Source organism: Macaca mulatta, chromosome 3, assembly GCF_049350105.2.
Source record: "Macaca mulatta isolate MMU2019108-1 chromosome 3, T2T-MMU8v2.0, whole genome shotgun sequence".
In the NCBI taxonomy this organism is placed as follows: Eukaryota; Metazoa; Chordata; class Mammalia; order Primates; family Cercopithecidae; genus Macaca; species Macaca mulatta.
Window position 1 is genome coordinate 71670291 of NC_133408.1, and position 26365 is coordinate 71696655.

The following is a 26365-nucleotide window of genomic DNA, read 5'->3' on the forward strand; positions in this document are numbered from 1 at the left end:
ACATGACCTCACCAAATGAACCATGTAAGGCACTAATGACCAATCCCAATCACACATCTCAGGACAGAGATATGTAACCTTTCAGAGAACTCAAAATAGCTGTTTTAGAAGAGCTCAATGAAATTCAAGATAACAGAGAGAAGAAATCCAGAATTACATTAGACAAATTTATCAAAGAGATTAAAATAATTTTAAAAATCAAGCAGAAATAATGAAACTGAAAAATTTAATTGACATACTGAAGAATGCATCAGAGTCTCTCAACAGAACTGGTCAGGCAGAAGAAAAAATTAGTGAACTTGAAGAAAGCTATTTGAAAATACAGTTAGAGCAGACAAAAGACAAATGAGGTCGTATGTGGTGGCTCACGCCTGTAATCTCAGCACTTTGGGAGGCCAAGATGGGCAGATCACAAAGTCAGGAGATCGAGAACATCCTGGCTAACACGGTGAAACCCCATCTCTACTAAAAAACATACAAAAAATTAGCTGGGCATGGTGACGGGCGCCTGTAGTCCCAGCTACTCGGGAGGCTGAGGCAGGAGAATGGCGCGACCCCAGGAGTCGGAGCTTGCAGTAAGCCGAGATTGTGCCACTGCACTCCAGCCTGGGCGACAGAGCGAGACTCCATCTCAAAAAAAAAGAAAAAAAAGAAAAGAAAAATGAAACTAAAAATAAGGTGTGCCTACGAGATCTAAAAATAGCCTCAAAATGGCAAATCTAAGAGTTATTGGCCTTAAAAAGGAGGCAGAGAGACAAAGGGATAATATCAGGGAACATCTCAAACCTAGAGAAAAATATCAATGTTCAAGTACAAGAAGGTTATAGAACACCAAGCAGATTTAACCCATAGAAGACTACCTCAATGCATGTGATAATCAAACTCCCGAAGGTCAAGGATAAAGAAAGGATCCTAAAAGCAGCAAGAGAAAACAAACAAACAACATACGATGGAGCTTCAACGTGTCTGGCAGCACACTTTTCAGTGAAAACCTTACAGGCCAAGAGAGAGTGGCATGACATATGTAAAATGCTGAAGAAGAAAACCTTTTAGCCAAGAATGGTATAACCAGCAAAAATATCCTACAAACATGAAGGAGAAATGAAGACTTTCCTAGACAAATAGAAGTCGAAGGATTTCATTAACACCAAAACTGTCCTAAAATAAATACTAAAGAGAATTCATATATATATATATATATGAAACCATTTGAAGGTACAAGACTCACTGGTAATATTAGGTTGATTCAAGAGGAACTGCAGGCCAGGCACGGTGGCTCATGCTTGTAATCCCAGCACTTTGAGAGGCTGAGGCTCACGAGGTCAGGAGTTCGAGACCAGCCTGGTCAACATAGTGAAACCCCATCTCTACTAAAAATACAAAAATTAGCTGGCCATGGTGGTGGGCACCCACCCAAGTACCTAAGTAATCCCAGCTACTTAGAAGGCTGAGGCAGGAGAATTGCTTGAACCCGGGAGGCAGAGGTTGCAGTGAGCTGAGATCACGCCATTGCACTCCAGCCTGGCCGACAGAGCTAGACTCCGTCTCAAAGAAAAAAAGAGGAACTGTGTTTTTTGCCATTACTTTTAATGCCATAACTTTTAATAGCAAAAACTGCAACTACTTTTGCACCAACCTAATAGTAAGTATACAGATACACATGGAATGTTAAAACAAGATTATTGTGATGGGTAAAGCACTCATATCTGGAGTAGAAATACTAAAAAGTAAATGTATCAAAAATAATAAGTATGACAACTTTTCAAGACATAGACAGTATAAGATATAAATAGAAATTTTAAAAATGTTAATAAAGTGGAGGGATGAAATTAAAGTGTAAAGTTTTTATTAGTTTTTGCTTGTTTGTTAGTTTCTTTGTTCATTTATGCAATCGGGGTAAGTTGTAATCAGTTTAAAATAATGGATTATAAGATGTTATATACAAGCCCCATAGTAACCTCAAATCAAAAAACGTACAAAGATACACAAAAATAGAAATTAAAGCATACCATCAGAGAAAATCACCTTGACTAAAAAGAAGACAAGAAAGTAGGTAAAAAGGAAGAGAAGACCACAAACCCACCAGAAAACAAATAACAAAATGACAAGAGTAAGTCCTTACTTATCAATAACAACATTGAATGTAAATGGATTAAACTCTCCAATCAAGAGATATAGAGTGATTAGCCAGGCATGGTGGTGGGCGCCTGTAATCCCAGTTACTCAGCTGGCTGAGGCAGGAGAATCGCTTGAACCCAGGAAGTGGAGGTTGCTGTGAGCCGAGATTGTGCCACTGCACTCCAGCCTGGGTGACAGAGCAAGACTCTGTCTCAAAAAAAAAAAAAAAAAAAAAAAGAGAAAAGAAAAGACAGAGTAGCTGATTGGATTTCCAAAAAGAAAAAAACAACAACAACGATCTGTTACCTACTAGAACACACTTCACCTAAAAAGACACACATAGACTAAAAATAAAGGGACGGGAAGGTAATTCCATGCCAATGGAAACCCAAAAAGAACACGAAAATGTATACTTATATCAGATAAAATACATTTCAAGACAAAAACTGTAAAAACAGACAAGGAAGATTCATTACTTATTGATAAAAGAATCTATTCAGCAAGAGACCATAAACAATATAAATATGTATGTACCCAACATTGGAGCACTTAGATATATGAAGGAAATATTATTAGAGCTAAAGAAAGAGAAAGATTATAATACAATAATAGCTGGAGACTTCAACACTCCACTTTTGGCATTGGACAGATCATCCAGACAGAAAAACAGCAAAAACATTAGACTTAATCTGCAGTATGGACCAAATGGACCTAAAAGACAGTTACAGGACATTTCATACAATGGCTACAGAATGCACATTCATCTCCTCAGCATGTAGCATATTCTCAAGGATACAGAATATGTTAGGCCACAAAACAAGTCTCAAACAATTCAAAATATGAAATCAAGTATTATCCCTGACTACAAAGGAATAAAGGTATAGATCAATAACAAGAGGAACTTTGGAAACTACACAAACACATGAAAATTAAGTAATGTGTTCCTGGATGACCAGTGGGTCAATGAGGAAATAAAGAAGGTAATTTTAAAATTTATTGAAACAAATGAAAATGGAAATATAACATACCAAAACCTATGGGATACAGCAAAAGCCGTACTAAGAACAAAGTTGATAGTAACAAGTTCCTACATCAAAAAAAGCAGAAAAACATCAAATAAACAACCTAACAATGCATCTTAAAGAACTAGAAAAGCAAGAGGAAACCAACCCCAAAATTAGTATAAGAAAAGAAAGAATAAAAATCAGAGCAGAAATAAATGAAATTAAAATGAAAAAATACCAAAGATCAATGAAACGAAAAGTTTATTTTTTGAAAACATAAACAAAATCTACAAACCTTTAGCCAGACTAGGGGAAAAAAAAAAGAGTAGACCCAAATAAATAAACTCAGAGATGAAAAAGGAGACATTATGGCCAGGTGCAGTGGCTCACGCCTGTAATCTCAGAACTTTGGGAGGCTGAGACAGGAGGATTGCTTGAGCCAGGAGTTTGAGACCAACCTGGGAAACATTGTGATACCCCCATCTCTGAAAATAAAAAATTAAAAAAAAAAAGAAAAGAAAAAGGAAGCATTACAACTGATGCCGCAGAAATCCAAAGGCTCATTAGAGGCTACTATGAGCTATTATATGCCAATAAATTAAAAAACGTAGAAGAAATGGATGAATTCCTAGATGCATACAACCTATCAAGATTGAACCATGAAGAAATTCTAAACCTGAATGGACCAATAACAAGTAATGAGATCAAAACCGATATAAGAAGAAGTCTCCCAGCAAAGACAAGTCCAGGATATGACGGCTTCACTGCTGAATTTCACCAAACATTTAAAGAACTAATATTAATTCTACTCAAACTATTCTAAAACATACAGGAGGAGGGAATGCATCAGAACTCATTCAACGAGGCCAGTATTACCCTGATACCAAAACCATATAAAGATACATTAAAACAAGAAAACTCCAGGCCAATATCTCCGAGGAACATTGATGAAAAACCCCTCAAAAAAATACTAGCAAACTGAACTCAACAACACATTAAAAACCATTCCTCATGACCAAGTGGCTTTATCCCAGGGATGCAATGATGCTTCAACACACAAAAATCAATCAATATCGTACATCATATCAACAGAATGAAAGACAAAAAACATATGATCATTTTAATTGATGCTGAAAGGGCATTTGATAAAATTCAATATCCCTTCATCATAAAAAATTTCAAAAACCTGGGGATAGAAGGAACATACTTCCACATAATAAAAGCCATGTATCGCAGACCCACAGCTAGTATCATACTGAATGGAAAGAAACCTAAAAGCTTTTCCTCTAAGGTCTGGAAAATGACAAGGATGTCCACTTTCATTGCCGTTATTAAACTGGAAGTCCTAGCTAGAGCAATAAGACAAGAGAAGATATAAAGAGTATCCAAACTGGAAAGGAAGAAGTCAAATTATCCTTGTTTGCAGATGATTTGATCTCCTATTCAGAAAAACCTAAAGACTCCACCAAAAAAAAACTATTAGAACTGATAAACAAAATTAATAAGTTACAACACACAAAAATCAACCTACAAAAATCAGTAGCATTTTTATACCCAAAAGTGAACAATCTGAAAAAGAAATAAAAACTGATCCAATTTACAGTAGCTATAAATAAAATAAAATACCTAGAAATAAACATGAACAAAAAAATGAAAAATCTCTACAATGAAAACTATAAAACACTGATGCAAGAGGACATAAAACATGTTCATGGATTGGAAGAGTCAATAATATTGTTAAATGTCCATACTACCCAAAGCAATCTATAGATTAAATGCAATCCCTATCAAAATACCAATGACATTCTTCATAGAAAAAGAAAAAACAATCCTAAGATGTATATGGAACCAAAAAAAAAAATACTTAAAGCAATTCTGAGCAAAAATAACAATACTGGAGGGAATCGCATTACCTGACTTCAAATTATACTACAAAGCTATAAGTGAAACAGCATGGTATCAGTATAAAAACAGACACATAGACCCATTGAACAGAATAGAGAACACAGAAATAAATCCATACAGCCACAGAGAACTAATTTTCAACAAAGGTGCCAAGCACATACATTGGGGAAAGGATAAGCTCTTCAATAAATGGTGTTGGGAAAACTGGATATCCATATGCAGAAGAAAGAAACTAGACTTTTATCTCTCACCACATATAAAAATCAAATCAAAAGGATTAAAGACTTAAATTTAAGACCCCAAACTATGAAACTACTACAAAAAACAATGGGGAAACTCTTTAGGACATTTATTGAGTAATACCCTATGAGCACAGGCAATCAAAGCAAACATAGACAAATGGGACCATCTCAAGTTAAAAACCTTCTGCAAAACAAAGGAAACAATCAACAAAGTGAAGAGATAACCTACACAATGAGAAAATATTTCCAAACAATTTATCTGACAAGAGATTAATAACCAGAATATATTTAAGAAGCTCAAACAACTCAATAGGAAAAAATCTAATAATCCAATTTAAAATGGGCAAAAGATCTGAATAGACATTTCTCCAAAGAAGACATACAAATGTCTTCTTTTGTCTTATTGACAACAGCCATTTTAACATGTGTGAAGTAACTGCTCATTGTGGGTTTTTTAAAATGCCAAACAAGCAAATGAACAGGTTTTCAACATCACTCATTACCAGAGAAAGGCAAATAAAAACTACAATGAGATATCATCTCACCCCAGTTAAAAAAGCTTTTATCCAAAAGACAGGCAATAACAAATGCTGGTGAGGATGTGGAGAAAAAGGAATCCCTGTACACTGTTGGTTGGAATGTCAATCAGTACAGTCTCTATGGAAAACAGTACGGAGTTTCCTAAAAAAAAAAAAAAAAAAAAAAAAAAAAAAAAAAAAAAAAAAAAAAAAAATAGAACTACCATATGATCCAGCAATCCCACTAGTAGGAGTATACCCAGAAGAAAGGAAAGTAGTATATCAAAGAGATAGCTCCACTCCCGTGTTTGTTACAGCACTATTCACAATAGCCAAGATTTGAAAGCAACCTAAGTATCCATCATCAGATGAATGAATAAAGTAAATGCGGTACATATACATGATGGAGTACTATTCAGTCATAAAAAATAATGAGATCCTGTCATTTGCAACAACATGGATGGAACCGAGGACATGATGTTAAGTGAAATAAGCAAGACACAGGAAGACATGTCCTCACTCATTTGTGGAGCTAAAAATTAAAACAATTGAACCCAGGGGGATAAAGAGTGGAATGTTAATCACCAGTAACTAGGAAACGATTGGGAGGGAGAGAAGTGGGGATGGTTGATGGGTACAAATACATAAATAGAATGAATAAGATCTAGTATTTGATAGCACAAAAGGGTGACTACAGTCAACAATAATTTACTGTACATTTTAGAATAACTAAGAGTATAATTGGATTGTTTATAACACAAAGAAAGGATAAATGCTTAAGTTGACGGGTACTCTATTTACCCTGATGTGATTACTGCACATTGAATGCCAGTATCAAATGTCTCATGCACCCTATAAATATATACACCTACTATGTATCCATAAAAATTAAAAATTAAAAAACACAGGCCCAGTGTGGTGGCTCATGCGTATAATCCTAGCATTTTGGGAGGCTGAGGCAGGTGGATTACCTGAGGTCAGGAGTTCAAGATTAGTGTGACCAACACGCCAAAACCCTGTCGCTATTAAAAATACAAAAAAAAAAAAAAAAAAAAAAAAATCCCAGCTACTTGGGAGACTGAGGAAGGAGAATTGCTTGAACCCAGGAGGCGGAGGTTGCAGTGAGCCAAGATCACACCATTTCACTCCAGCCTGGGCAACAAGAGCTAAACTCCATCTCAAAAAAAAAAAAAAAAAAAAAAAAAATTAAAAACACAATAAGCTGTTACTTCCCCATGCTAAAATGGCTATTATCAATAAGACAAACAAGTGCTGGTGAGGACGTGGAAAAAAGAGAACCCTTGTACACTGTTCGTGGCAATGTAAATTAGGATAGCCATTATGAAAAACAGTATGGAGTTTCTTCAAAAAATTAAAAATAAAACAACGACCATATGATCCAGCCATCTCACTACTAGATATATTACCTCCCAAAAATGAAGTCAGTATGTCAGAGAGATACCTACACTACCATTATTCACAAGAGCCAAGATATGGAAGCAATCTAAGTGTCCATGAATAGATGCATGAAGAAAAAACTGTGGCATACATATGCAATGGAATACTATTCAGCCTTAAAAGTCAGGAAATCCTATCATTTGCAGCAACATGGATGGAACTGGAGGACTTTACACTACGTGAATACGCCAAGCACAGAAAGACAAATAGTAAATGATCTCACTAATAGATCAAATTTTTAAAAGTTAAACTTGTACAAACAGAGAGTAGAATGGTGGTTATGTGAGTTAGGTAGAGGGTATGGTAGGAGAGATGTTAGTCAAAAGCTACAAAATTTTAGTTAGATAAGAAAAAGTTAAAGAGATCTATTGTACAACATAGTGACCATATTAATAAAAATATTTTATATTCTTGAAAATTGCTAAGATAGATGTTAAGTTTTCATCACAAAATAATTGAGATAACACATATGTTAATTAAATCAGTGTAACCATTCCACAATGTATATGTATTTCAAAACAATATGTTGTACATGAAAAGTACATACAGTTTTGTCAATGAAGATTAAAGAAAAATAATTTATATGGCTCTCTCCTGTATTTATCATGTCCAGAAAACTGACTACAATGTATGGTTTATTGTGATTAATACTGTGACCAAATTTTATACATCCACATAGTGTAGTTATATATTTTATAACATATACTAATATGTAATACAACATGATACAACAAATATTAAAACATTAAGTTTTAAGTATGTTTAACAAATTTTTAAATCTCTAATATGTCAATTTACTAAAAACATCATTTGGGGCTGGGCACGGTGGCTCATGCCTTATCCCAGCACTTTGGGAGACTGAGGCAGGTGGATCACCTGAGATCAGGAGTTCAAGATCAGCCTAATATGGTGAAACCCTGCCTCTACTAAAAATACAAAAATTAGCCAGGTGTGGTGGCAGGTGCATGTAATCCCAGCTACTAGGAAGGCTGAGGCAGGAGAATCACTTCAACCCAGGAAGTGGAGGTTGCAGTGGGCCAAAATCGTGCCACTGCACTCCAGCCTGGGTGACAAGAGCAAAACTCTGTCTCAAAAAACAAACAAACAAAAAAAACCATATCATTTGGAAACCAGTACAAGTAGAAATTTTCCATTCTCCAATAATTAGTACCACAAGTATATGAATCAGACAATAAATTACTGCTTACTACACTATTCTAACTTAGTATGACGCTAAATAATTATATAAATGTCAAAGGTATAATCTTTAGCCAAAGGTAAAATGTACTTTCTTGTTTTAAAAAGTTTATCACTCTTTTTTCTAGTGACCAGTTTAAAATGGTTTCTACATTAGGTAGTAATGAGTTTATGTAACATGTCTACACACTAGTATTTTTGCTTCCATTTTGTTTAAAGAGCTTTCCAGCATTCTCAATATCATGATTGATACAGAGACAGATAATATGTACATGGCGCATTGGGAACACTGGGATAAACAAAGAGGTTCTTCCCAGACTCTGTAGATTTTGGCTTAAAGCAGCGTTCAGCAAACTTCTATGAGAATGAATCACGGTTAGAGTAAGCATTAGTTAAAATAAAACAGAGTTTATGTTCCTCATTAGTAACTGTTAACTTACAGATTACCAGAGTTACCAATATTAGCCCAAGTTAAAATGTTACTTTGAGACTATGAATGATACACATATATTTAACTTAATCATTCCAAAGCCTGCCCTCTTTCATTTTTACCTTGCAAAACTCCCCAAGGGTAGTGATGGTCTCTGACCATCCTTTCTGCAACTTTCACTTCATCCATACTCCCCACCACAGCAAAGGGTAACAGCGCCTAGAGAACAAGAATGGTATCAATTGAATTCTCTAGCACCAATAGAGCTTACTCTATTACTCTCAATCCTGTTATAAAAATGACAGTGATGATGATATTGTAGTATATTTAATTAGGGATCTACCCTGCATCTCATTTTAAGACTTAACAATATGCACTAATTGGTTTCTGTCAGCTTCAGCCTCAGGCTGTGCACACAGTTGGACACTGTCTACTGAGCAGAGCCTAAAGCAAGGTATCCTGCTGTGGGAAACACAAAGTAAAAAGATTTTTAGTAGACATAATTTTTCTCCCACTATCTTTACCCTGAACCATCTTTACCCTGAATGTTGAAGAAATAACATACAAATAACTTTTAACTCTAGTATAAAATCAAAAGACAAAAATATTAAAAATAACTACAACTATTAGAATAATTAATGGATACAATATAAAATGTATTAATAAGCAATACTGTATATATCTCAATAAATTACGTTTGTTTTTTTCAGACAGAGTCTGGCTCTGTCACCCAGGCTGGAGTGCAGTGGTATCTGCTTGGCTCACTGCAACCTCCACCTTCCAGTTTTGAGCAATTCTCCTACCTCAGTCTCCCTAGTAGCTGGGATTACAGGCACCCGCCACCATGCCTGGCTAATTTTTGTATTGTTTAGTAGACACTGAGTTTCACCATGTTAGCCAGGCTGGTCTTGAACTCCTGACCTCAGGTGATCCACCCACGTCAGCCTCCCAAAGTGCTGGGATTACAGGCATGAGCCACCATGCCCAGCAAAAATAATTTTTTACATTTTACAGTACTTAGCATTTCAATTCAGAAATCTATTTACTGTTTGCAGTATCTTAAAATAAAGGAGGTATTTCACAAAAAAAATAAATAAAAGAGGTATAAATAATAAGAAAAGAGAAATGGAAGAAATGGAATTAACAGTTATCAGTTTAGATTCTGTGTTTCAGATCCTTCACAAAGATTTTGGCACTTACACCTCAAAAAAAAAAAAAAAAAAAAAGCCTTAAAAGAAGTGTCGGCCGGGCGCAGTGGCTCAAGCTTGTAATCCCAGCACTTTGGGAGGCCGAGACGGGTGGATCACGAGGTCAGGAGATCGAGACCATCCTGGCTAACACAGTGAAACCCCGTCTCTACTAAAAAATACAAAAAACTAGCCGGGCGAGGTGGCGGGCGCCTGTAGTCCCAGCTACTCGGGAGGCTGAGGCAGGAGAATGGCGTAGACCCAGGAGGCGGAGCTTGCAGTGAGCTGAGATCCGGCCACTGCACTCCAGCCTGGGCGACAGAGCGAGACTCCGTCTCCAAAAAAAAAAAAAAAAAAAAAAAGGAAGTGTCATTGGTCCCATAGCATAGATAAGTTAACAGTCTCAGGGAAGATGAGTGAATTGTGCAGGATCTCTTGACTTTTAAGTAGAGAAGATAGGATGGAAATCTAAATCTACATACTTTCAAAATTTATCATCTTTCAGCCGGGCATGGTGGCTCATGCCTATAATCCCAGCGCTTTGACAGGCCGTGGTGGGCAGATCACCTGAGGCCAGGAGTTCAAGACCAGCCCTGTCAACATGGTGAAACCCCATCTCTATTAAAAACACAGAAATGAGTTGGGTGTGGTGATGGGCATGTATAATCCCAGCTACTCAGAAGGCTGAGGCAGGAGAATTGCTTGAATCCAGGAGGCAGAGCTTGCAGTGAGCTGAGATTGTGCCATTGCACTCTGGCCTGAACAACAAGAGCAAGACTCCATCTCAAAAAAAAAAAAAAAAAAAAAAAAAAAAAATTATCACCTTTCAAAGTTTAAGCTAATATTTTAGGTATTTACTACCACAAAAGGTTTATACAAATAAAGAGTTTAGTCATCTTTACTACTGCCCTGATTCTAAAACCAGAGACAACACAGCATTCCGCATCCAACCCCCATCTATTTGTTTTGAGGCAAGTGCATTTGAGAGTTGGAGGCTCCCTTTTAACACTCAAGACCTACTTGTGAAATAGGGGCCCTGCCTTAGATGCAGCAAACGGAGAAGATGGGGGCCCTGACCATCCTTGCCGAGTTCATGAGGCAGTGGCTCATTATGTGGGGAAGCAATCCAAAGAACCTCAGACTGCTGCTCCTCCACAATGAGCTCTCAGTTAGTTACCAGTGGGTGCCTGAAGTTTCAAGGTGGGGTGGGGGGGCTGGGTAACCTGTCATTGTTTCCACCCACAATTACAGAACACTGCCTCAGAGATTTTGCCTTGGAGGGCAAACAGGCCATGAAACGAGAAAACCCATCCAAAAATTTAAATGTCATCCCAAGGGACCTGAATAGCCAAAAAAATATTGAAAAGAAAGACCAAAGTTAGAGGCCTCACACTTCTAGAATTCAAAACATATTACAAAGCTACAGTAATCAAAATAGTTTGGAAGTAGCATAAAGACAGACATTTAGACCAATGGAATCATATACAGAGCCCAGAGTTAATCCTCCCTTACCTATTCTTCTGTTGATAGACATTTGGGTTGCTTCCAGCTCTCAGCTACTGTGAATAATAACACAATTTATATGGCTTTGCAAATATCTAAGACCCTGCTTTCAATTCTTTCAGATATATACCCAGAAACAGGATTGTGAGATCATATAGTAATTTTATTTTCAATTTTGGAGAAACCACCTGTATTAGTCTGTTTTCACACTGCTGATAAAGATATATCCGAGACTGAGAAGAAAAAGAGGTTTAACTGGACTTACACTTCCACATGGCTGGGGAGGCCTTAGAAGCATGGTGGGAGGTGAAAGGCACTTCTTATATGGCAGTAGCAAGAGAAAATTAGGAAGAAGCAAAAGCAGAAACCCTTGATTAATGCATCAGAACTTGTGAGACTTATTCACTATCACGAGAATAGCACGGGAAAGACCGGTCCCCATAATTCAATTACCTTCCCCTGGGTTCCTCCCAAAACATGGGGGAATTCTGGGTGATACAATTCAAGTTCAGATTTGGGTGGAGACACAGCCAAACCATTCCACCACCATATTGTTATTCGTAGCGGTTCTACATGAGAAAAACTATAAAACTCTATTGAAAAAATCAGAGACAGGCTGGGCGTGGTGGCTCACGCCTGTAATCCCAGTCCTTTGGGAGGCCAAAAGGGGTGGATCACCTGAGGTCAGGAGTTCAAAACCAGCCTGGCCAACATGGCCAGCTGACATGGCCAACCCCATCTCTACCAAAAATACAAAAATCAAAAAATTTTTTTAAAAAGGAAGAAAAAGAAAGAAAGAAAAGAAAAGAAAAACTCAGGGACTATCTAAATAAATGGGGAGCCATTCCACGTACCTGGATAGAAAGACTCACTATTGTCAACACGTCAATTTTCTATAACTTAACCTATGGATTCACCACAATCCCAATCAAAATTTCACCAAATTATTTTGTGAATAATAAACTAACTCCAAAATTTATATGAAAAGGCAAAAGAACTAGAATAGCCAACACAATATTGAGGAAGAACCAAGTTGGAAGACATACTATTCAACCTCAGGATTTACTACAAATCCATAGTAATCAAAACAGCATGGCATAGGCAAAATGATAGACAAACAGATCAATAGAACAGAATAGAGAGCCCAGAAATATGCCTACACAAATATAGTCAATTGATATTTGACAAAGAAGCGATGGGAACTCAATGGAGAAAAGATATTCTTTTCAATAAATGGTGCTGGAACTGGTATTTACATGCAAAAATAAGAATCTATAAATAGACCTTACATATTTCACAAAATTAACTCAAACCAGATCATTCCTAGAAGATAATGTAGAGTCCTAATTAGGGAAGGGGAGTCAGACTCGTGGGAGCAGGGGAAACCGAAAAAAAAGGGAAGCAGATAAGCTACAAGTCTGCCTTTCTTCATAATCTGGAACACACAGCCCTACTGCACAAACAACTCATAATCTTCCTGTGCCTGGCTACCAGCAGACCCTCGGTTGACATAAAAAATTGCAAGTTTGCCGGGTGCGGTGGCTCAAGCCTGTAATCCCAGCACTTTGGGAGGCCGAGACGGGCGGTTCACGAGGTCAGGAGATCGAGACCATCCTGGCTAACACAATGAAACCCCGTCTCCACTAAAAATACAAAAAAATTAGCCGGGCGTGGTGGCGGCGCCTGTAGTCCCAGCTACTCGGGAGGCTGAGGCAGGAGAATGGCGGGAACCCGGGAGGCGGAGCTTGCAGTGAGCCGAGATCGCCACTGCACTCCAGCCTGGGCGACAGAGCGAGACTCCGCCTCAAAAAAAAAAAAAAAAAAAAAATTGCAAGTTAGCTCACTGCACTGATAGTGGCAGGAGGCAGACAAATGCCTAGAAAGATAGGGCCAAGTCCCCAGGGAAATCCCACCTCCAAGCCAAGGACAATTTAAAGCCTAAAAGCCAAGCTACGAGTCAAATCCACGGACTGAACTGAGAAGCTGACTCCCTGCCTGGTGCTCTTTCCTCTGACTGATCCCCGCCCTTCACCTGGTTTACATACACCTACACTTCCTAATTGTTTTTTCACAATGCTGTGCCCACCTTTGGGTGGTGCCTTTGTTTTAACCTTTTTGCACATGCACAAACCAATCAGCATGCACTCCCCTGTTCTGAGCCCATAAAAGCCCTGGGCTTAGCCACACAAGGAGAGAAACTGCCCCCAGGTCCTCTCTCCACTGAAAGCTGTTCCATCACTCAATAAAATTCTCTCTACCTTCCTAATCCTTCAATTGTCAGGGCATCCTCATTCTTCTTGGATGTGAGAAAAGAGCTGGTGAACCCCCCATCTCAGGTAGAAGCTATAACACAGGCAGGCTGGAGCATGCTGGTCCAGCCGCAGGCTGAGTTGCTGTGCAAGCCAGACTGGGCCAAGTGGATGGGGAGCCTCCTGTGTGGCAGGTAGCGTGCCCAAGCAAGGCCCAGGTGGGGGTGTCACTGGCCAGAGGTCCTTGGCTGGCAAAATGACTAAGAATCTTGCATCACAACCTTGGCATTATCAGTGCTACACAAAGCCCTCTTCAGCATAGAGCCTAAGAACTAGCTTATAAAATCTCAGGCAATCCTTTGTTTGCAGTCAGCTTCTTTGTTGCAAGCCGCCCATTGCCTCCCTAGCAATGTATTTTCCTACTTTCTTTAATAAGTCTACCTTCCCTACCTATAACAAGCTAAAATTTTCCTTTTTTTTTTTTCCTTTTCTTTGAGAGACTCTCACTCTGTCACCCAGGCTGGAGGGCAGTGGTGCAATCTTGGCTCACTGCAACCTTTGCCTCAATGAGGTAAATTCTTTTTTTTTTTTTTTTTTTTAGAGATGGAGTTTCGCTCCTGTTAACCAGGCTGGACTGCAATGGAGTGATCTCGGCTCACAGCAATCTCCGCCTCCCAGGTTCAAGTGATTATCCTGCCTCAGCCTCCCAAGTAGCTGGGATTACAGGCATGCAGCACCACGCCCAGTAATTTTGCATTTTTAGTAGAGGCAGGGTTTCACGATGTTGGTCAGGCTAGTCTCAAACTCCCGACCTCAGGTGATCCACCCACCTCGGCCTCCCAAAGTGCTGGGATTACAGGCATGAGCCACCAAGCCCGGCCAGTAAATTCTTTTATGCCTACACCAGTCCAGATAGTCATCACTCCCTCGCAACAGATAACATAAAAGGAAATGTAGGTGACTTTGGGTTTAGCAATGACTTCATCGATATAATACTGAAGACATCATCAATGAATGGAAAGAATTGATGAGTTGGACTTCATTAAAACTAGAACTTCTGCTAGCAAAAGACACCTTTAAAGATAACAAGATAAGCCACAGACTGAGAGAAAATCTTTACACAACACACACTTGATAAAGGACTGATGTCCAAAATATACAAAGAACTCTTAAAACTCAACAAGAAAATGAACAACCCAATTAAGAATGGGCACAAGATCCAAACAGCCACGTCAACAGAAAAGATATTCAGATAACAAATCAGCATGTAAAAAAGATGATCAACATCATACATCCTCAAGGAACTGCAAATTAAAAGAAAAATACATGATACTACACAATTATTAAATTTCCAACCACTGAATCTAAAATAAAAGTTAAAAAAAATTTTTAGGTCAGGCACAGTGGCTCCCCACTGTTAATCCCAGCACTTTGAAAGGCTGAGGTGGTTGGATCACCTGAGGTGAGGTGTTCGAGATCAGTCTGGCCAACGTGGTGAAACCCCATCTCTACTAAAAACACACACAAAAAAGTAGCCAGCTGTGGTGGTGCACACCTGTAATCCCAGATACTTGGGAGGCTGAGGCAGGAGAATCATTTCAACCCGGGAGGTGGAGGTTGCAGTGAGTCAAGATCACACCACTGCACTCCAGCCTGGGTGACAAGAATGAGACTCCATCTCAAGAAGAAAAAAAATTTTTTTTTAATTTCCAAAATCCAAAACACTGACAACACAGAATCCTGGGAAAGATAGAGAGCAGCAGGAACTATCACTCATTGCCTGTGGGAATGCAAAATGGCATAGCCACATTGTAAGATTCTTGGGCAGTTTCTTTCAAAATTAAACGTACTTTTACCATATGATCCAGAAGTGCACTCATCAGTATTTATCCAAATAAGTTGAAAACTTGCGTCTGTACAAAAGCCCGCACACAAATGTTTATAGCAACTTTGTTCATAATTGCTAAACTTGAAAGCATCCAAGATGTCCTTCAATCGGTGAGTGGATAAACAATCTGTGGCGTACCTAAACATGAAATATTATTCAATGACAACAAGAAATCAGCTATCAAGCCACAAAAAAAGACACAGAGAAACCTTAAATACTTATTTCTAAGTAGAGTGAAGCCAATCTGAAAGTTCTACACGAACTATGATTCCACCTATATGATATTCCCAAAATGGAAAATTATGGAGTAAAAAGATCAATAGTTGCCAAGGGTAAAGGGAAGAGAAGGAGACAGAAATGAATAGGTCAAGTACAGGTGATATTTAGGGCAGTGAAACTACGGTGAATGTTACTGTAGTATGGGATAGAGGTCACTAGACATCTGTTCAAACCCATACAATGTTCAACACGAACACTGAAGACTTGTCAGATACGAACTTTAGTTTACAACTTACCAGTATTGCCTCATTAAGTGTAACAAATGTACCACACTTCAGGCAGGATGTTAATAATAGAAGAAAATCAAGGGAGGGCCTTAAGATCTCTCTGTTCTATCTGCTCAATTTTTCTACAAATGTACAACTACTCAAAAAAAAAAAAATTTTACATTTAAAAAGAAGGATGGGGCCGGGCTTGTGGCTCACACCTGTAATCCCAGCACTTTGGGAGGCCGAGGTGGGTGGATCATTTGAGCTCAGGAGTTTGAGACCAGTTTGGCCAATGTGGTGAGACCCTGTCTCTACTAAAAATACAAAAATTAGCCAGGCGTGGTGGTGGGCGCCTGTAATCCCAGCTACTCAGGAAGCGGAGGCAGGAGAATTGCTTGAACCTCAGAGGCAGAGGTTGCAGTGAGCCGAGATCATGCCACTGCACTACAGCCTGGGCAACAGAATGAGACTCCATCACACACACACACACACACACACACACACACACACACACACACACAAAAGAAGGATGGAGGTTGGGGTGAAATAAAATTATAAGGAGATTCCAATAAAGGCTAAATTGTAGTCCAACTAGTTTGCAAGACAGAAACAAATAATAAGAAAGCTGGGAGGAGGCATCCTGGGGTTGCAATAAACGTCAAACACTGACTTCAGAAATCATTCCTTAAAAGGAGACAATTTGATAGAATTCATTTAGAGAACAATATCGTTAACAAGGCAGTGCTGCAAACAATTGAGCAATCAGCTGGCAATTAGTGGAGCTTATCAGCTGGGTACAATCATGGGAAAAGAGAGAGGGCAACCAAAACCACTTCATTCAGTGTGTCTATGGGCCTGCCTAAAACTGCACCTTAACAAGGAGCAACATCAGAGGCTTAACATTGTAGGAGGAGAAACAGACTTTACTCAAACAATTCTGCCAGTTACTGAACAAATACATAACAAGCTCTAGGGGAAGAGATAGAACTCACATCCCAAGTTGTCACAATGCAGTATCTAAAATACCCCATTTGTAACAAAATATTACATGCAATGTATAAAACAAAATATACCCTTAAAAAAAGAAACAGGCCGGGCACGGTGGCTCAAGCCTGTAATCCCAGCACTTTGGGAGGCCGAGACGGGTGGATCACGAGGTCAAGAAATCGAGACCATCCTAACATGGTGAAACCCCATCTCTACGAAAAAATACAAAGGACTAGCTGGGCAAGGTGGCAGGTGCCTGTAGTCCCAGCTACTCAGGAGGCTGAGGCAGGAGAATGGCATAAAACCGAGAGGCAGAGCTTGCAGTGAGCTGAGATCCGGCCACTGCACTCCAGCCTGGGCGACAGAGCGAGACTCCATCTCAAAAAAAAAAAAAAAAGAAACAAAGTGGTCAACAGAAACTGGCTCTGAGACTGTTCAGATGTTGGATTTATCCAAAAAATATTTTATTTCTAATAGTCATTATAATTAGGTCCACAGATATAAGAGAAGCCAAGATTAAAGAATTAAAGGAGAGTGACATCTGCAAGATAAGAGACTAGGAGATCCCAGTTCTTATCTCCCGAGAAAATGCTAATTTGGCAATATCTATGGACAAAAGTGCCATTGTGGGAGCTTTGGGATCCAGATAGCAGATTATGATATTCTAGTACATTTGAAGACCAAGGAAAGCCGCTTTAAGAAGACAGGCTCACACCTTAGAAGCAAACACACTAAATGCAGACTCAGCAGACCTATAAGCATCCGCATTTCTCTGTGGACTTGGCTCCAACCCCACATGCCCGAAGCACTGAAGCTCCTTGTCCAAATTCCTTCCATGAGCTTCACCCACATACAGACTGACTACAGAACCCACAGAAGACCAGGACCCGATCAATCCTACATAACTATGGTCCCTAAGGTAGTTACACCAGTTGGGAGCCTAAGATGAGAGTGTCTTTACCTAATAAAATGAGTCTTTAAAGACAAGAAGACAAGATTGCTCCTTTAAATAAGCAAAGACCAATGCAAGACTATGAAGATCATGAGGAATAAGTCAAACATGACCCCACAAAAAAAAAAAAAAAAGAGAAAAAAAATCCCCAATACGGAGCCATTAACAGGCCCTAAAATAATGAAGATCCATGAAGCTACTTGAAAAGAATTCAAAATAATTATGTTTGTTTGTTTGTTTGTTTGTCTCGTTCTGTCACCCAGGCTGGAGTACAGTGGTGTGATCTCAACTCACTGCAACCTCCACTTCCCAAGTTCAAGCGATTCTGCCTCAGCCTCCCGAGTAGCTGGAACTACAGGCACGCACCACCATGCTCAGCTAGTTTTTGTACTTTTAGTAGAGACGGGGTGTCACCATGTTGGCCAGGCTAGCCTCAAACTCCTGACCTCAGGTGATCCACCCATCTCGGCTTCCCAAAGTGCTGGAATTACAGGTGTGAGCCACCACACCCAGCAAAATTCAAAATCATTGTCTAAAAAAAAAAAAAGCTAAATAAGCTTCAAGCAAATACAGATAAATGACAAAATGAAATCAGGAAAACAATACATGAACAAAATTAGAAGTTCAATAAAGAAAGAAAAAACACACAAAAATTCTGGCTCTACAAAGTAAAATAATTGCACTGAGAATTTTAGTGGACAGCTTCAAGGCAAGACTCAATCAAGCAGAAGAAAGAACGAGTGAACTCTAAAACAAAGTATTTGAAATTATCATTAGATAAACAAAAACAAAAAGGATGGAAAAAGTGAAGAGAGCATATGGAACTTACAGAAAATCATCAAGAAAACCAATGTACGCATTATAGAAATCTCAGAACGAGGCAGAGCTTGCAGTGAGCCAAGATCACTGCCAGTGTACTCCAGCCTGGACAACATAGTGAGAATACATCTCAAAAAAAAAAAAAAAAAAAGAAAGAAAAAGAAATTACTCATTTTGCAAACTGAATCTTTGTATACTCTGACCTATATCACAAAGAGAATTCTGAAAGCAGCAAGAGAAAAACATCTTGTCCCATATAAGGGAGCCTGCATAAGACTATCAATGGGTATCTCCACAGAAACCTTGCAGGTCAAGAAACAGTGGGATGATTCAATGTACTGGAAGAAAGAGAAAGACCAAAATGAATACTTTACCCCCCAAAAACTGTCCTTTAAGAATAAAGGACAGGCTGGGTGCAGTGGCTCACGCCTGTAATCCCAGCACTCTGGGAGGCTGAGGAAGGCAAATCACCTGAGGTCAGGAGTTCAAGACCAGCCTGGCAAACATGGCAAAACCCCATCTCTACTAAAAATACAAAAATGAGCTGGTGTGATGGCAGGTGCCTGTAATGCCAGCTGCTCAGGAGGCTGAGGGAGGAGAATTGTTTGAACCCTGGAGGCAGAGGCTGCAGTGAGCTGAGGCCCCATCATTGCACTCCAGCCTGGGCACCAAGAGCAAAACTCTGTCTCAAAGAAAAAGAATTAAGAACAATGTTCCCATCTGATCATTTCAGCTGTGGCCTGGCACTCTTCTGAGAGCCCAGCCCCAGGTACTTGCAATCAGCCCTGGCACTGCTGTTGCTTTAGCATTCTGCAGTTGCCTGAGCATTCTTCCTGCTCCTGCCTAAGTTTTCTGCCAGTTGTGTGGGGGCCAGCCTGCCCCTCTCTATCACAGCCAGCATCTGAACCCTGGGTACCTGAGGACACATATGCCAGCCTGTTTCTGATCCAGTCCCTCCAGTACTTATGCATACCATCCAGAACACCATTTGGGATCTGAGAATCAAGAAAATGGCTAGCCCAGTCCACCACTGGCACCTGATCACTCCCTCTGGAGACTAAGGCTGTGCTGACCCAGGCGGCCGACACTACAGCAGCTGAAACCCACCCTCCTGTGCTGAAAGGTGAAGCTGCTTCCCCTGTGTACACAAAGTAGCAGCGTTCCTGCATGAGAGAACAGGCAAGCCACAGGGCTGTCTGTATTGGGCTGAGCAACCTCCTACCCTGAGGTTGCTACTATGAAGAGTCATCAGACAGGCATTTTCAATGGCTCTTGGCTACATTATGACCTGGAGGTAGATGACAGTGTCTGTCTGAACTAACAGTCATGAGCTCTGTGGGACAGGGGTAGGATAGGGAAACAGATCATGTTCCTACCTACATAGGAGGCAGAGCTGGTACAGCTCCTCCCTCCCTACAGAGACCTGTGAGCATTTCAACAGGAGCTGCCCCAGCCACCCCCGTAAAGGCTACTGTTCACGTTCATCTTGAGATGTTGGTGAGTAAGCTTTGTAGTCCAGTTCTGCCCAGCTTTGTCTTCCCCTCTGGAGTGAACAGGCAACTCAGAGTCTAGGCATTACATAGACCAGCCTATCACCTGAAACAACAGAGACGAAATCACAGTAAACAAAGATCAAACACACACCATCTGCTTCTGCCATAGCTGGCTCTTACTCATGAGTGCCACTTACTGGCATGAAGGTTAAAGGGCACAAACCAATAAAAAGTCTACTGACAGAAGGGCACAGGGCTAAAGAAACAAAGCCAAAGCCCCCTACCCAATAGATGCTATAGTTACACCCACAAGGGGGGAAAGCCCCATCTAAATTAAAGTAAATTCAAAAACAAGAAGTGACAACTTTCCCAGATGAGAAGAAACCATCATAAGAACTTTGGCATCATGAATTTAAAAAAAAAAAAAAGAAAGCAGAATGTTTTGACGCTACCAAAGGACGCACTAGCTCTCTGGCAATGGATCCTAACTGACCAAAATGACAATTCTGAAATGAAAGATAATGAATTCAAAATATGGATTATAAGGAAGCTCAATGAGATCCAAGAGAACATTGAAAATCATCACAAAGATATCAGAGCAATGCAGAATGTGAATTAAATACAGATATCTATAAATTAAAAGAACGGAATTTCTAGAAACGAAAAACACACTGAAGGACCGATTTACAGTTGAAAGCTTTAACAATAGGCTAGACTAAGCAGAAGACAGACAGAAAATAGAATCCCACTGACTTCTGGCTTGTAAAATTTCTTCTGTGAAGTCTGTAGTTAGTCTAATGTGATTTCCTTTATAGGTGATTTGAAATTTCTCTCCTGCTTCTTTCAGAGTATTTTCCTTCTAGTTGACTTTAGACAGTCTGGTGAAGTTCATTTTGCAAAGTATTTCCAGGTATTCTCTGAGCTTCTTGCATCTGAATGTGTACCTTTCTAGCAAGGCCAAGAGAGTTTTTCTGATTATTCCCTCAAATATGTTTCCAATCTTTTTACCTTCTCCTCTTCTCTCTCAGGAATGCCTACAACTCATAAGTTGGGTTGCTTTACATAATTTCCTATTTCTTGACCTCTTATTTATTTAAATTTTCTTTATTTTTTACCTGTGTTAGTTCAAAAGACCTGTTTTGTTTTTTGAAAAAGATAAGAAAATTGATATGGTGTTAGGCCAGGCACAGTGGCTCATGCCTGTAATCTTACCACTTCGGGAGGATGAGACAGGTGAATCGCCTGAGCTCAGGAAGTTCAAGACCAGCCTGGGCAAGATGGGGAAACCCTGTCTCTACTAAAATACAAAAAATCAGCTGGACATGGGGGCAGGTGTCTGTAATCCCAGCTTCAGGAGGCTGAGGCATGAGAATTGCTCAAACCTGGGAGGCAGAGGTTGTAGTGAATCAAGATCATGCCAGTGCACCCAGCCTGGACAACAAAGTGAAACTCTGTCTCAGAGAAAAAAAAGAAAAGAAAAGAAAGAAAATTGATGTGGTGCTAGATTAACCAGGAAAAAAGAGAGAAGATTCAAGTAAGCACAAGCACAATCAGAAGTGATAAAATTGACATTACAACTGATACCACAGAAAACAAAAGATCATCAGAAACTAATAAAATATCTCTATGCATACAAAGTAGAAAACCTAGATAAAATCGTTAAATTTATCCCTCCCTGCTCAGATGTGGCTCGAGCTGGAGGCACACAGGGCGAGATGCCGCAGACCTTCAACCCAGAGCAGCTTGGAGCCAGTGAATAATAGCTCTTCAAGTCTGCAATAAAAAATGGCCTCTTCTAGAGAATTGTTTGAACCCGGGAGGCAGATATTTCAGTGAGCTGAGATGGCATCACTGCTCTCCAGTCTGGACAACAGAGCGAGACTCTGTCTCAAAAAAAAAAAAAAAAAAAAAAAAAAGCCTCTTCATGGCTTAAATTACAAAAGTAAACTAAAAGACATACATGTTTTTCTTTACCCCAACTCATTCCTTACATGTAGACTCAATCTTTTCAGCATTTGCTTTACTGGTTTAGTAAAAGCCAGGATAAACAACTTTGTGGTAACAAGAATGTTATCCAATGTATGTTGTTTACCTTATTGTAAATACTGGTGAACAGCTGTCAATAATGGTTTTATATTCCTTAAAAAAAAAAAAGAAAGAAAGAAAATGGATAAATTCCTGGAAACATACAACCTCTTAAGACTGAACCAGGAAAAAAATAGATATCCTAAATAGCCCAATAACAAGTAATGAAATAGATTCAGTAATAAAATAATTTCAAACAAACAAACAAAAAAAAAAAACAAGAACAAATGGGTTTACAGCCAAATTTTGCCAGAAGTACAATGAAGAGCTGGTATCAATCTTACTGAAACTATTCCAAAAATTTATGGAATTTTTCGATTGGAAGAATCAATAACATTACCGAGACCATATTAACTAAAGCAACCTAAACATTCACCACAATGCCTATCAAATTACCAATAACATTTTTTACAGGATTAGAAAAAAATGATCCTAAATATCATATGGAACCAAAAATGCATCTAAATAGCCAAAGTAATCCTAAGCAAAAAGAACTAAGCCAGAGGCACCATGTGTCTGACTTCAAATTATACTATAATGCAATACTAAATAAACCAGTATGGCATTGGTACAAAAACGGACTGATTAATAGAACAGAATAAACAGTCCGTTGCTAGGAAGGATACAGCTAAAAAAGGGAGAAAAAAATTGTGAAAGAAAAGAGAATAAAGAACCAGTAATAAAGCCACATGCCTACATACAAGTGATCTTTGACAAAGTTGGCAAAAATAAACAATGGGGAAAGGGCATTCTATTTAATAAATCGTGCTGGGAAAATTGGCTACCCATAGGCAGAAGAATGAAACTGAATCCCCATCTCTTACCATATGCAAACTTTAACCCAAGATGCATTAATGACTTAAATGAAACACCAGATGCTATAAAAATCCTAGAAGAAAATGTAGGAAAAACTCTTCTAGATATTGGCCTAGGCAAATAATTCATAAATTAGTCCTGAAAAGCATATGCAACAAAACCAAATATACACAAATGGGACTGAAACTAAAGAGCGCAGCAAAAGAAATGATCAACAGAGTAAACAGACAATCTACACAATAGAAACAAAATATTTGCAAACTTTGCATCTGAAAAAGGACTAATACACAGAATCTACAAAGAACACAAACAACTCAACAACAGCCAAGAATAAACAACCCCATTAAAAAGACCACAAAGGGGCCGGGCGCGGTGGCTCAAGCCTGTAATCCCAGCACTTTGGGAGGCCGAGGCGGGCGGATCACAAGGTCAGGAAATCCAGACCACAGTGAAACCCCGTCTCTACTAAAAATACAAAAAATTAGCCGGGCACGGTGGCGGGCGCCTGTAGTCCCAGCTACTCAGGAGGCTGAGGCAGGAGAATGGCGGGAACCCGGGAGGCGGAGCTTGCAGTGAGCCGAGATCGCGCCACTGCACTCCAGCCTGGGCAACAGCGTGAGACTCCGTCTCAAAAAAATAAAAAATAAAAAAATAAAAATAAAAAGACCACAAAGGATATGAACAGACATTTCTCAAAAGAAGACATACAAGTGGCCACCAAACATATGAAAACTTGCTCAACATCACCAATCATCAGAGAAATGCAAATTAAAGCCACAATAAAGGCTGGGCACAGTGGTTCACACCTGTAATCCCAGCACTTTGGGAGGCCAAGGCGAGTGGATCACCTGAGGTCAGGAGTTTCAGAACAGCCTGACCAATAAGGTTAAACCCCAACTCTACTAAAAACACAAAAATTAGCTGGGCTTGGTTGTGAGCACCTGTAATCCCAGCTACCCCGGAAGCTGAGGCAGGAGAATCGCTTGAACCCAGGAGGCGGAGGTTGCAATGAGCTGAAATCATTTCACTGCACTCCAGCCTGAGTGACAGAGCGAGACTCTCTCAAACACTCAAACACACACACACACACACACGCACACACAATATCATCTTACATAGTCAGAATGGCTATTACTGCAAACACAACAGATGTTGGTGTGGATGCAGAGAATAATGAATGCTTATTCACTGTTGGTGGGACCATAAATTAGCACAAACTCTATGAAAAACAATATAGAGATTTCTCAAAGCACTAAAAATAGAGCTACCATTCGACCCAGTGATTATACTAGGCATCTACCTGAAAGTAAACCTTATATACAAAAGTCACTTTCACTCATATGTGTATTACATTCCTACTTATAATAGTAAAGTCATGGAATTAACCTAAATGTCCATTAACAGTTGACTGGAATTTTTTAATGTAGTGCATCTACACCATGAAATACTATGCAGCCATAAAAAAAAAGAAATCATGCTCTGTGCAGTAACATGGATGGAGTTGGGGGCCATAATCCTAAGTGAAATCACTCAGAAACAGAAAATCAAGTACCACATGTTCTCATAAGCAGGAGTTAAACAATGAGTACACAAGGACATAAAGATGGAAACAACAGATAACAAGACTCCAAAAGGCAGAGATTGGAAGGAGGTTGATGGTCAAAAAATTATCTACTGGTAATGAGATGTGATCACGGCACTACACACCAGCTGGGACAACAGAGTGAGACCATGTCTCAAAAAAAAAAAAAAAAAGATCTGTTGGGTACAAAGTTTACTATCTCAGGATAGTTACACTAGAAGCCAAACCTCACCATTATGCAATATATCTATTTGACAAATACGCACTTACACCCTCTGAATCTAAAATAAAAAACAAAAGAAGTTTATAGTAGTAAACACCTACATCTCTTAAAAAAAGATCTCGCCTGTGCATGGTGGCTCATGCCTGTAATTCCAGCACTTTGGGAGGCCGAGGCAGGTGGATTGCCTGAGGTCAGGAGTTCAAGACCAGCCTGGCTAACATGGTGAAACACCGTCTCTACCAAAAACACAAAAAAAATTAGCTGGGTATGGTGGTACATGCCTGTAGTCCCAGCTACTCGGGAGGCTGAGGGAGGAGAATTGCTTGAACCTGGCAGGTGGAGATTGCAGTGAGCCAAGATTGCATCACTGCACTCCAGCCTGGGCGACAGAGGGAGCCTCTGTCTCAAAAAAAACCAAAAAGATCTCAAATAAACAACCTAACCTTACACCAAAAAAAAAAAAAAAAAAATTCGCAGAAGGAAAGAAATAATAAAGATTAGAGCATAAATAAATGAAATAGAGAATTTAAAAAGTTTTAATTGGCCAGGCACGGTGGCTCACGCCTGTAATTCTAGGAGATCTCTTGAGGCCAGGAGTTCGAGACCAGCCCAGCCAACATGGTGAAACCCTGTCTGAACTAAAAATACAAAAATTAGCCAGGCGTGGTGGTATGCTCCTGTAATCCCAGCTACTCAGGAGGCTGAAGCAGGAGAATCGCTTGAATCCGGGAGATGTAGGTTACAGTGAGCCAAGATTGTGCCACTGCACTACAGCCTGGGCAACAGAGTGAGACTCTGTCTCAAAAAAGAAAACAAAAACATTAATCAATTAAGCTAAGAGTTGATTTTGGGGAAAAAAAATCAAAATCAAAGCCCTTACTTTGACTAAGGGCAAAAATAGAGAACATGTTAATAAAATAAGAAATGAAAGAGAAGATATTACAACTTATTACAGAAATTTATTTCTTACAGAAATAAACAGAATTATAAGGGACTATCATGAACAATTATAAATCAACCAATTTGACAACTTGGAAGAAATGGTGAAATGACTAGAAACATATAACCTACCAAGACTGAATGGAGAATAAATAGAGAGCTTAAAGAGACCAATAACAAATAGAGAACCTAAAGAAGTAATTGTTCAAAACTCCAAAATATAGCGTAGGACCAGATTACTTCATGGGTAAATTCTACCAAACACTCAAAGAAATTTTAATA

The 26365-nt window shown here is 39.3% G+C and overlaps 1 protein-coding gene across 50 annotated transcripts in view; it reads right to left on the reverse strand.

Moving 5' to 3' along the window:
* The window catches only part of LOC106995512 (argininosuccinate lyase-like), a 101277-nt gene that overhangs the window by 59397 nt on the left and 15515 nt on the right, over positions 1-26365 (reverse strand). For all 50 annotated transcript variants that reach the window (XR_013415296.1, XR_013415305.1, XR_013415297.1 and 47 more), the window contains exon 3: positions 8995-9091. The gene's annotated coding sequence lies outside the window, so the exon portion shown is untranslated. The remainder of the gene's footprint in view (positions 1-8994; positions 9092-26365) is intronic.